Genomic DNA, 13,906 nt, shown 5'->3' with positions numbered 1-13,906 from the left:
ATTTGACGCAATAAATCTGGGATTTGCTTTACTCCAACTTTCATTTCTTCAAAGCTCATTTGCTTTTGATGGAAAGAAATTTTAAGTTCAAAAAGCAAAACAAATTCTGGAATATGTTCTTAACAGAATTGTCACTGAGTAATTCCAGCCTATAATGACATCTACAAAATATATTTGATGCAACAAATCTGGGATTTGCTTTAATCCAATTTACATTTCTTCAATGATAATTTCCTTTTGATGGAAAGAAACTGATAATTTATTAAGCAAACATGGCTGGCACCATTCTTATATAGACAGGGAAAGGTAATGGTAAAAGCCTTCTGACACACTGTGACATAATACCAGAAATAGAAAACTTATTAACTACACAACAATAATCTAAAAATAAAAAAATTCAAAAGGCTTCGTACTAATAGTAACTTTTCTTATCTGCATATTAAAGAGCTAAAAAAAAAAAAACATTATTTCGTTCAGTAGTCGTAGGCGAGTAAATATTAATATTTCAGTTAGAAGAAATGTTAACTTCACATAGTAATCACATCAAGGCATTTATTGAAAAGACCCAGATTCAAAGAGCAGGGAAAATCACATTAGATATTGAGCGTAATTCCATTAAAGCTTATAATTAATTGCTTTTAGTTCGCGGGCTGGAGTCCAAGTACTCGAATAGATTTTATGTTTGACTTAATCACACACACTCACACACACACACACTCTCTCTCTCTCTTTCTCATTTTTTTTACCATCTCTTTTAAATTTTTTTTATAATTGGAATTCGCAGTTGTTTAATTAAACACGAAAGACATATTAGGTGCCTAAAAACGGAAGCCTTTTAAGCGAGAAAAACTGTATCAGTTCGACCAGGAAAGCGTATTATTTTACACTGTTATTTCAGAATATTTAGGCATATATGTACAGTATGTATGTATGTATGTATGCATATATATATATATATATATATATATATATATATATACATATATATATATATATATATATATACATATATATATATATATATATATATATATATATATATATATATATATATATATATATATATATATATATATATATATATATATATATATATATATATATATTTCAGTGGCGTTACAATGAAGTTCATTGACCTTACAGCATTTATCATTTTTTTTTTCATGGAAGGGTATAGCTGATAGACAAAACATCCCCACCCCCCCCACACCACAAATCAAAACATAAAGTAATATTCTGAAGCAATATCCTAAGATTCACTCAAAACCAGACAGAGATGCAAAAGTTCACTGGCCAACTTAATTTTTTATGAAATCGCCCACTCGAAAATCCAATTGCATCTAGACTCAAATAGTCTTTAAACTCGCGTTGTCCTCAGTTTCCCAATAATGGCTTCAAGTCGTTTCTGCCTGCCAATTAGATCAAGGATGCGTATCTTTTTTCAAGCTACAGACGAATTAAAAGCATCGAAATACGATTATGGAACTCCTAACTACAGATTCGACGAATGCTTGAGAAAATTTTTATTGGATTTCATGAACGCACAGTCACGTGTGTAATAGAAGTGAATTTGTACCACAAGTCGGGATCGATTCCAAAACCATTAAATGAAAGACGGGGGTACCACCAAAATACCCACTGCGTGGGTCATATGGTAGTGGCCTTGCCGCTCATTTGAGAGTCTTGGATTCGGTCTCGATGTGAAGAAGAAATTTATTTCCAATAGTAATAGGTAAAAAATGCTCCGAAGTGTCTTCGGCGCAATCGAGTTTTCTGTACAGCGCATAATCAAGGTCACCGACAAGAGACCTATCTTTAGGTGGCCTCGGTATAATGCTGTAGTAGCCGTGGCCCATGAAACTTTAACCACGGCTCAATGGTGGCCTATCCTATATCGTTTCCAGAAGTACGATTATGGGTAACTTTAACCTTAAACAAAATGAAAACTACAGAGGCTTGAGGGCTGCAATTTTGCATGTTTGATGATTGGAGGGTGGATGATCAATACACCAATTTGCAGCCCTTTAGCGTCATTAATTTTTGAGATCTGAGGGCGGACAGAAAAGTGCGGACAGAAAAGTGCGGACAGAAAAGAGTGCGGACAGAATAAAGTGCGGACGGACAGACAAAGCCGGCACAATAGTTTTCTTTTATAGGAAACTAATAAAAACTACCGAGGCTAGAGGGCTGCAATTTGGTAGTTTGATGATTGGAGGGTGGATGATCAACATACTAGTCTTGCAGCCCTCTAGCCTTAGTAGTTTTTAAGATCTGAGGGCGGACAGAAAAAGTGCGGCCAGAAAAAAAGTGCGGACGGACACACAAAGCCGGCACAATAGTTTTATTTTCAGAAAACCAAAACAGCACATCACTAAGAACCAACTAAGTTAAAATATAAAAGAATATTTACGTATCAAGCCAAGTACAGAATCACCCACAATGCAGCATAAAGCGTTTAACAAAAGCAATGGCTTCCATCGCAGTAATTAAACTGGCAAAAAGACGAATATATCCTATACAGCGTTTGCAATTTTCACTTCCGCAATTTGCAGTGACACTTTGCAACATACCGTGAAGTTGGGTCCTAAAAGGGCCATCCATTCTAGAAACTGGCTTTCTCTATGGGCCGGCATTTGCATAGAAATCTATTTATGGTTTTGGAATGGCGGAGAGAGAGATGTGCTACTCGAGGAAAAACTAGCAAACGCGATGTTTCAGTTATGGTACCGCTCTCAGATTCTCTCTTAGGAACCTTAGAAGATAGGGAAATGATTAGAAATGATGACTATATTGTCTTCAATTTTTTATTTTATCAGAGTTGATGATCATATTATCTTCAATTTTTTATGTTCATCACTGACAAACTATAATTTTGCATCTGCATTTTTCTTTTTAATGGAATCAAAGTTCATGAGATATATCTAGTACTTATCCTAAATGAAATAAACATTGAGTCACATTAACGAGGTTTTACTAAAATAACAATTGAGCTTTTTCATTTGTTGTAATCTACTGAAAAAAAATTAATAGATATAAAAAGGCAAGTAATTACTATGAAAAAATATATTTTCTATCATTTGAAAGTTCCGATTTACTCAGATATACCCTGACTTGATTTTTTGTGAAAACTTATATATATATATATATATATATATATATATATATATATATATATATATATATATATATATATATATATATATGATGGTACTTCAGCCTGTATCTGTTGCTCATTGGACATAGTATAACCTCGTGGGGGAAGAGCTCTCAATGCATCTAAAAATAGTTGCTAAAAATAGTACGGTTCTTTTCGTATGATATGCAAATGTTGAAGCAAGAAATAACTATGGATAGAGATTATTCATCGATATCTTCCTAAGCTTTCAGGTCTCACATTACTTTAGGAATTATTTATATATATTTTCGGTTCAGGCACCCAGTAAAAAAAAAAAAAGTAAAAAATGCGCCGAAGTTTCTTGGGAACAATCGAGTTTTCAGTACATCGCATAACCAAGGCCACCGAAAATAGGTCTATCTTTCGGTGGTCTCAGTATAATGCTGTATGAGCCGCGGCCCATGAAACTTTGACTACGGCCCGGTGGTGGCCTGGCCTATATCGTTGCCAGACGCACGATTAAGGCTAACTTCAACCTTAAATAAAATCAAAACTACTGAGGCTAGAGGGCTGCAATTTGGTATGTTTGATGATTGGAGGGTGGATGATCAACATACCAATTTGCAGCCCTCTAGCCTTGGTAGTTTTTAAGATCTGAGGACTGACAGAAAAGAGTGCGGACAGAAGAAAGTACGGACAGAAAAAGTGCGGACAGGAAAAATTCCGAGCAGAAAAAAACTGCGGATAGATAAAAGTGGGGACAGAAAAAAAGTGCGGACGGACAGACAAAGCCGGAACAATGGTTTTCTTTCCGGAAAACTAAAAATCTAAAATTAAAATATCTGTACCCGCAGCAAGCATTACTAACTCCCACTATAACAACAGACTTCTTTAATCTTTCTTTAACTCCATCTCGCTTTTAAATTAATCTCGGAAATCCTAATAAAGGCGAATAATTAGCAGGTAAAGGTGCTGGAGAAGTGCCGGTGAACGACTGAATTAAAACCTCGTTTTTTACGGTATGTAAGTGACAGAGTAATTAAGTGCCTGAGCAAGGTGTGAACGGAGTTTTATGAATGAGAGAAACTTTCCTGGAGAATTTAAAGGGGGTAGGGGTGGGTTAATACTTTTCTTGAGGGGGAGGGGAATGAGAAAGGTTAAAGTAAAAAAAGTGTGAGGTTGAGGTTGCAGAGAATAACTAGGATGATATGTAATGGGTCATACTTTGAAAAAAAGTGTTAGTCTTGAACTCATATTTAGCTCTAAATTGATGTATACTTATGTATGTATGTATATATATACAGATAAAAGGAAATACAAAAAGAAGAGATCCCACTCACTTATTAAAAAAATAATAATAAATTAACAAATACATAAAAACGTATTGAAATGCAGGGAGAATAGTATTAGGGGTAGCAATGCATTGCACCTTCTCTTAAACTTCTGAAGTTCCAATTGCAAGACACCCTCTGGAAGGCTGTTCCACAGTCCAACATTTGATCATCACCAGTCTTAATCTTTTCCTAAACATATTATCAACCACGCTCTGAAAGTCTCTGTATATAGGCGCGTGAAACCCGCATGCTTCTCATACCCTCTTATATCCACGTGTACGCAGCGTGTATAACTCGATTGGAAGTACTTGAAAAGTTCTAATTATAAATGCTAACGACATAACGAGGCGAGGAGGAGTATCGTATTAACTCCATGGACGAGAAGAAGAATCTCGGAACTACATTTCAGTTTCATAGTCCTGGTTTTGTTAATCCTATCCGAGTTTTTTTTTTTTTCTTTTTCTCATTTATCCTACCGAGGAGGCTTTAATGAGATTTCTTGGAAAGGTATAGTCTGGTGAAATGCTCTTTATATAGTTTGGTGAACGAGGAATAAATAATTCGGGAGATTTTGCAGCGGAGCAGAGTTGGGAAATCTTGTCCTTAGTTTCTGATATAAAAGTGTTCTTGATTCTATTTCTTCTTGCGTTGCATTTCCATTTTATCCTTTTATTTTTCTGTAAAAGAAAACTATTGTGCAGGCTTTGTCTGTCCGTCCGCACTTTATTCTGTCCGCACTTTATTCCGTCCGCACTTTTTCTGTCCGTCCTCAGATCTTAAAAACGAATGAGTCTAGAGGGCTGCAAATTGGTGTGTTGATCATCCACCCTCCAATCAACAACTTTACCAAATTGCAGCCCTCTAACCGAAGTAGTTTTATTTTATGTAAGGTTAAAGTTAGCCTTAATCGTGCTTCTGGCACCGCAACGACACAGGCCACCACGGCCGGCTGAGAGTTTCATGGGACGCGGCTCATGCAGCATTAATACCGAGACCACGTAAAGATAGATCTATTTTCGGTGGCCTTGATTATGCGATGTACAGAAGAAACTTCGGCGCAATTTCCACTTGTTTGATAAAGCTTAATTGATGGTTTCGTCAGAGATAAAACGACTTTTCTCTCTCAGGGATCTTATTAAATTGCATTTCTCTTCGCATAAGGTTCAATTTATACTTTCGTAAAAAATAAAATTATTTTTTTTTCAAGGACACTCTGGGACATAAAATCTCTCCTTGATGAAATTGGTTCGGTTCGCAAATGGCCTTTATATAAGATTTTGTCATCAAATCATCTCGACATACGAAGAAGGAAAAGACGTCCAACAGAAACTGAATTATTGCTGAATCCTGGAAAGAAAACCGTTAACGAAGGTCGAAGCGAATTGGACTTTCCAGGACATAAAATGACCCGTTGCTTGGAGAGGAAAATATGATCTTTTTTGCCTTCTGACAGCGATACCAATCAACTTTCAAACCTTATAGAGGTTGATTGCCAGTGTCTGTACAAATATCTAGTTTCCTGAAGTTGGCTGCTAAGAATTTGGTGGCGAGTGTTGAAAGTCACTCTAGAAATAGAAAATCACTCTAGGGATTCTAATGTTAAAGATTTTCTCCGTTTGCCTTTTCCAGTTAATCAGTCCAGTAATTTTAATCGGCTGTCTAATCACCCTCTCCAACAATCCTGAATTATATTGCCTTTTGACTAATCTATCAGTCTCTCTTCTTCCCACCTAACGATGACAGTGCCTGCATATGTCAGAGATTCTCTGGTCCTTCAATTAATGGTGGGGTAAAGATTCTTCCACAACCCTAACTTCATGCGTACACTTCCACTATTCCTCGATATTAAAACCCCAGCCTTTTATGCATTTTCGAGACAGTCTTTCTAGTAACATAAATCTTCTTATCAACTCATCCCTTCTGACCTTCCAGATCATACACCCTTTTCACCAATCAGTCATTCTCTATTATTTTTACGTGAGGATAATTACGGTATCTATTTGCCGGAGATTCTTTGGGCACAGATATGAAAGGGTGGATTATGAATTGTTGTATGCAGGCAGTAACATACAGACTTTTGTAATCCTTAAAACTCATCTATGGACTGATAACTAAAGGCCTGCTATATTCTAATTGACGTGTGAGGTGCAGTAGATACATAAACTACCGGTAGATGAACGAAATAGAAAACTATTTTCTTTATCTACTATTAGTCTATAGATCTACTTCTCCTTACGCGAGGGCTTGGCTGAAGTCACTTAGCATACAGAAGATATTTATTCGTCAGTCCATGGAAGAGTTGTTAAGGATTACAAAATTTTGTATGTTACCTGCTTGCATGCAATAATTCAGAATCACCCTTTCGATGTATGACCAGAGAATTTCTGACATATACAGGCACAGCCATCATCAGGTGGAAAGAACACAGAATGATACGTTGGTGAAAAGAAAGGAGTGGGAGATAACGGATCCAAAATTCCTGGACAGATTGACTAGAAGAGGAATGAGAAGAAAGGCCTTTAATATTCGTGAATCATGAGAACGTAAACATGAAGTGAAATGGCTACGGAAGAATCTTTACTGGTGATTCAATCACAATTCAACACTTTTCAAGGCTGACTATTGCTGAGACCATTTTTTTTTTTTTAATTACATTTTTTCTTCAGCTAACCAGAACCACTTGTTGCGACGCAAACAAACTCATTGGCTTTCCGATATGGACAACTATTTATCAAAATCATTTCCGGATTTGCAATAGCGTAATGTAATCCATGCAAATCAATCCAAGCCTTTGAACCCATTATCTTATCTGTCATAACATTGGTCGTGTGCTCTTGTTCCTCCCCAACCCCCCAACCCCCCACAACTCCCAGGCCCCTACCCATCCCTAGCGGGCCCCACCAACCCCACCCTGAACCCACCAATAGGCGCATCCAGCTCCAACAACTGACCAATAACAATCCTGAATCAATATTAATCCCATTATTTATTGGGCCACCCATTAGCATTCTTGTCCTGCATCTTATTCCCATAAGCAACCTCTTTATGAACTTGTTCACATTACTTAGGCATTCATGATTAGGTCAAGGTTCATACACCCCACTCCTTAGCTCTGTCTTGTCTCATTATGGTTTAGGTCATATATATATATATATATATATATATATATATATATATATATATATATATATATATATATATATATATTAAAGACAAAGTTATTTGCTTATCGATTTTAGGAAACGATAAAATATTCATGTAAACAAGACTCAATCATACAAAAAACGTAAAGAGAAATATTATCATGACTTTCCAATCAAAAAAAGGTTTTCCATACATCAACATCCTTACAACTTCAGCTTCAGGATATTGAAGGATATGATGGAAAATCCTGATAAGTAAAACGGTCACTTCCGCATAGGAAAATTATAATTTCTATGGCTTTCGTCTTCAAATGAAGGTTCTTCAATTTTCAATTTATGCTAAAGTATTTTTTGCTTATATAGAAATTACTAATTGCACGACCTAAGATGATCATAGTTTTTATTGAATATTTTCTAAATCTAATTATAAAACTGAAAAGAGTAAAAAAAAAAAATCTTTAAATAGTGTTATAAAGTGTAGTTATTGCTTTCTCGTAATAAAGGCAACAGCAATAAATAAATAAATAAATGAACGAATGAAATATACTAATAAATAGATTATACATTAGTTCTGACGAACTAAACTCGCATCAAAAGTGTAACCTTTAATAGGCAGTTTGAATATTATATGAATCATGTATTGAATGATTAAATGGTAAAATATAAGAAAAGAATTTTATATGATATTCCTTGTATTCTCAGATCCATATTTACCATTCCGTGAAAATCTTATAAGAACTCTTGATTGGATTATTGAAAACGGCATCACATGGAAATTTTGTCAGTTTCATATCAGATTCTCATATGAACAAAATTCAAGATTTTTATCAGTATCATATTTGATTCTCATATGAACAAAAGTCAAGATTTTTTTCCAATAATGAATCCAATATCAATTATAAATTTTCCTTCCGGGTTAATATGTATACGATTTGATTTGCCAGTTCGTTTGTTTTTAAGCTGAAGAATCGTTCCGATTTCTTTGTGAAGATGTATTTGCTTAAATATTAATATCAGCGAAGATGTAACATGTAAAAATACTGAAACTTGATAATCACGAAGGAAGTTCGGGTTGTCGTTCGAGATATGAGTGTTTGCTGTGTAAATATAACTTCTGTTTTAATCAATTTAATTGAGGAGACAAAGTCATTTTTCTGTGAACGATCAGAAAGAGATTATTTAAAAAATAATAACAGAATTAATGAATTTCCAACTCTCTGGAGTTCGCGCAAAAAAAAACGACATTTGCTTATCTTTGCACATTGGATTTTCTTCTAAAAATCAACTTACTTGTCCTACACGCTTATTATAAGCTAGATAACCTGGTTTGCTCATACGAATACTCTCAACTGGCTACCAATTACCACTCATATTTTTATAAACAAAGAGGAAAACCTTCCTTATTTGTGAGAGCAGAAGGTAACAAGGCTTTGGTTCAGGTATATTCTAGAGCAGTGGTTCTTAACCTTTTCCAGTACCCGTATACCCCTAGATATCTCAGAAAATTTTCTCGTACCACCACCCAATATAAACACAATACAAACGTAAGATAAATGTAAGGTAAATATTACACTGGCTATCATATCTCGTACCCCCAGGTTTAATCTTTCGTACCCCTTGTGGGTACAGGTACCACAGTTAAGAAACACTGTTAAATATATAGTAAATATTGCACTGGTTATCATGTCTCGTACCCCCAGGTTTAATCTTTCGTACCCCTATGGGGGTTACAGGTACCCCAGGTTAAGAAACATTGCTGTAGACAAAACGTCTCCAAACGAGATGACACAACACTGACCTTGATGGAATTTGTCACTGACACTCGTCTCGCAGGCAAGATGACAAGACCCGTAGCATGAGTTGTAGCGAAGGGTAAATGGCATGATATGCCACTCTCCTACCCTTGTGGAACTGTCGCGTGGCATGTCAGTCGTGTGTTCTGGAAAACGAAGCGGTGGTTAGGCTGGAAGAGTGAGTGAGTGAGCAGTGGGTGGATTTGTGATGATGCATTTGGTGACATCCCAGTAAGCTATATCGATATCTTGACCTTGTTTTTTTTCGTAGGTCGTATCATATTTACACTGATGGTGTTTTTATAAAAGTATCATTATATATCTTTCATTCTTTATAAAAATATCAAAATATATCCGTCATTCTTCACCTCCACTGATGATTTCTTTTAAGAAATTAAAACTATAGTTTTTGATTAATCGCCATCACACCTCCAGTGCTGTGTGATGCCAAGGGCCTCTGCGAATTATATATATATATATATATATATATATATATATATATATATATATATATATATATATATATATATATATATGTATATATATATACATTATATATACACATATATATATATATATATATATACACACATATATATATATATATATATATATATATGTGTGTGTGTGTGTGTGTGTGTATGCATATGTATGTACATGTATATATATATATATGTGTGTATTTATGTATGTATGTATATTGTATATATATATATATAAGCAATCCCAGAGAATATAATTCTTTCACAAAACAAAAAGTCAAATCACCAATCCTCTCTTTTCCCTGCTTCTTTGAAGTAAACATTGTCAAAGATTATAACTCTTCATCATACGCTCTTTTCCTTACGATCTTTGGAGCTAATATTTCAAAGGATATTGAAATTAGTCTTCTAAACTTTTTCATTATAGCTGGTCTTAGAATAACCTCCCAATTAATGACGCGTTTCCAATTACTGATTCGACTTCGGGTTCATAACCTTTTGAGCAAACATAAATGTTATTATTATTATTATTATTATTATTATTATTATTATTATTATTATTATTATTATTATTATTATTATTATTATTATTACTCGAAAGATAAACCCTCTTCAAACATAACTGATATTATTATTATTATTATTATTATTATTATTATTATTATTTATTATTATTATTATTATTATTATTATTACTAGATTTACTCAAAAAATTAACCCTCTTAACATGAAACAAGCCCACCAAAGGGGCCACTGACTTGAAATTCAAGCTTCCAAAGAACATGGCCTTCATTAGAAAGAAGTAACAGAAGGTAAAGGGGAAACACTTATTAAAAAGAAAAAAATCAACAGATTAATAAATTAATATATAAAAATAAAAATAAAATAATGAAATGCACTGCAACTTCGCTTGAACTCTTGAAACTCAATAAGTTCGATTTTAAGGAAATGATGCTGAAATGCATAATGTCTTCTTCACTTTATATAAAGTTCAAAAGAAACATATCTTTAGATTGCGTTATATTCTAATATTTATGTTGCATACACACGGTCAAGGACATTTAAAAAGATCAATACATTCATAAAAGGTCAAGCACTAACAAACTGATCATACATCTCAATAAATTAATGACGATTCGTGCAATAAACTCGGGGTGAAATTCACAATGAAATGTCACATTTGGGATATGTTTAATCCAATAAACTGAAGTATATGAACGTCATATATTAAATTCAATCATTTTCAGCGACCGTATTCATGCTTTCTATGAAGCTGATCCCTTTACTTTTTATTTGTCTACAGAATTTATCGAAATCCGTAATCTTTGAATTTATTGAAATTGCTGAGTACAGTGGAGCGTCTCTTATCACAGAATAAAGAATAATTGTAATAAATATTCCTGTCTGAGAGCTGTGATTGATTTCATTCCCTTAATTGACATACAGATGTTTAATAAACATTTTTACACTGATACAAAAACGTTTCCCTGTGATTTAGCAATATCAACATTAATTGTGAGAGTCTGAGTAAAAACGAAAAAACTGCAGTTAATATGCTACGAGGAATACTCGTAATTCAATGTTTATTCATGTGTAGGAACAAATATTATCACGATCAAGCATCAATCTTCAATTCTTAAAAATCATCTCACAAGCAAAGATTTTCTTCAGTTTCGCAGAATAATACCGAGCATTGGAACTGGAAGGAACTGGATGAAAAATAAAAGAGATAAACTCGACTCTCTGGAAAACTGCACAACAAATTGCCTCCGGGTTAATCCTTTTAGGCTCTGAGCAAAATCGTAGGGATGACAAATGAATCCGAATCTTTTGCAAATACATTTTAAGAGGTAAACTCCTAATGGGCGTTTTCATTTTTTACTTTATATTCAGCTTCAGTTCTTTGAATAGAGCCAAGGATATTAACAGATGCATTTATGTTTGCATTCTTCATGCGAGGATTTGCTGTTCAGGGAATCAAGATTCAGTGAATATTCATTTCGACAAGTTCCTGATAAATCGTCGATCTCGTTTTGCTCACTGTTATACAGTATAGTATATTTGTGATTAAATGATACTTTTATTTCAGTTTAATCCTCATATATACAGGTATATACTGTATATATATATATATATATATATATATATATATATATATATATATATATATATATATATAGAGAGAGAGAGAGAGAGAGAGAGAGAGAGAGAGAGAGAGAGAGAGAGAGAGAGAAAGCAGACTTGATTCTGTTTTGATAAAACGACCCTTATATTAAAAATACAGGGAAAAGTATTTTGGGACAAGATTTATTTCCCTTAACACATTATCTGTCTATAGAACACACCCCACTAAACCTAAACACATCCCTCACTAAACCTATATGCACCTCCACTAAATCTAAACACATGCCCCTAATTAAGCTAAACACGCCCCCAACTAAACCTAAACACTTCCTAAATCAAAACACACTCCCAACCAAACCTAAACACATCCCCACTAAACCTTAGTACACACCAACTAAACCAAAACACACCCCCACTAAGACTAAACACATCCCCCATTCAACCTAAACACACCCCCACTGAACCTAAACACACTGTCCACTAAACCTAAACACCCATCCCACCAGACCTAAACACACCCCCACTAAAACTAAACACACCCCCAATTAAACCTAAACACACCCCTGAATTGAAACACACCCCCACTAAACCTAAATGCATCCCCACTAAACCTAAACACACTCCCAATTAAACCTAAACACACCCCAATTAAACATAAACACACCCCCACTAAATCTAAACACACCCCAAATAAATCTAAACACATCAACCACTAAACCTAAACACCCCTCCCACCAAACCTAAACACATAAACATACACCACCCACAAAACCTAAACACAACTCTTACTAAACCTAAAAACACCCCCACTGTACCTAAACTCAGACCCACTAAACCTAAACACACACCCCCACTAAAACTAAACACACCCCACTAAACCTAACCACACGCTCCCTGCTAAAGCTAAACACACCCCTACCAAATCTAAACACAACCCCCACTAAACCTATATACACCCTAGCTAAACCTAAACACACCCCACTAAACCAAATACACCACCTACTAAACCTAACCACACACCCCCACTAAATCTAAACACAACCCCACTAAACCTAAACACAACCCCACCATATCTAAACAAATCTCCACTAAACCTAAACGCAACCCCACTAAATCTAAACACACCCCCACCATATCTAAACAAATCCCCATTAAACCTAAACGCAACCCCACTAAATCTAAACACAACCCCACTAAATCTAAACACAACCCCTGCCGCATTTTCAATAGTATATTTTCTAAGGTCTCGAGTACATGAAATGAGGTATAATAAACCCGTAGTTTATTTGCCACATAAGTTACAAAGGGGAGGGGAGGGGAAGGGGTTTGAACTTACCCTATTATCTAAGTTGGGTCAAATGGTGGCCACGTGCCAAATTTTGTCTAGATCGGTCAAGCGGTTCGGATTTCTGTAGAGCACAAAGTTACAAACACACTACAAACAAACAAAGTTACAAACACATACGAACAATATCTAAGTTGGGTCAAATGGTGGCCACGTGCCAAATTTTGTCTAGATCGGACAAGCGGTTCGGATTTCTGTAGCGCACAAAGTTACATACATACTACAAACAAACAAAGTTACAAACACATACGAACAAATATACATACATACATGTAAATATTCACTTTTGAGAGAGAGAGAGAGAGAGAGAGAGAGAGAGAGAGAGAGAGAGAGAGATCTTTGATATTACATTTCTTATGATTTCTCTAATTCACGCCATTAGAAACTTACATTCAACATGAAATACCTCATATATATTACCTTTTCATCAGGTATTTGAAACAATATCAAATCCAATACAAGCTTAAAAACTATTTTAAACTATAAAATTTCATTAAAATAAAAAAAAAAAATACTTAAAAGTACATTTTAGTAAAACACCATCACTTAATACCAAAGTGGCAACATTGC

General features: G+C 34.7%; 1 protein-coding gene across 1 annotated transcript in view; it reads right to left on the bottom strand.

Annotated features, from left to right (window-relative positions):
- The window catches only part of LOC136837105 (sulfotransferase 1C4-like), an 89,207-nt gene extending 79,677 nt beyond the window's left edge, over positions 1-9,530 (bottom strand). Inside the window, exon 1 of the mRNA XM_067101721.1 lies at positions 9,391-9,530. The gene's annotated coding sequence lies outside the window, so the exon portion shown is untranslated. The remainder of the gene's footprint in view (positions 1-9,390) is intronic.
- Positions 9,531-13,906: the final 4,376 nt, after the last annotated feature.

This window comes from Macrobrachium rosenbergii, chromosome 57 (assembly GCF_040412425.1).
Source record: "Macrobrachium rosenbergii isolate ZJJX-2024 chromosome 57, ASM4041242v1, whole genome shotgun sequence".
NCBI lineage: Eukaryota > Metazoa > Arthropoda > Malacostraca > Decapoda > Palaemonidae > Macrobrachium > Macrobrachium rosenbergii.
The sequence above is the reverse complement of the archived record's forward strand: the minus strand, read 5'-3'. Positions and strand labels throughout refer to the sequence as shown.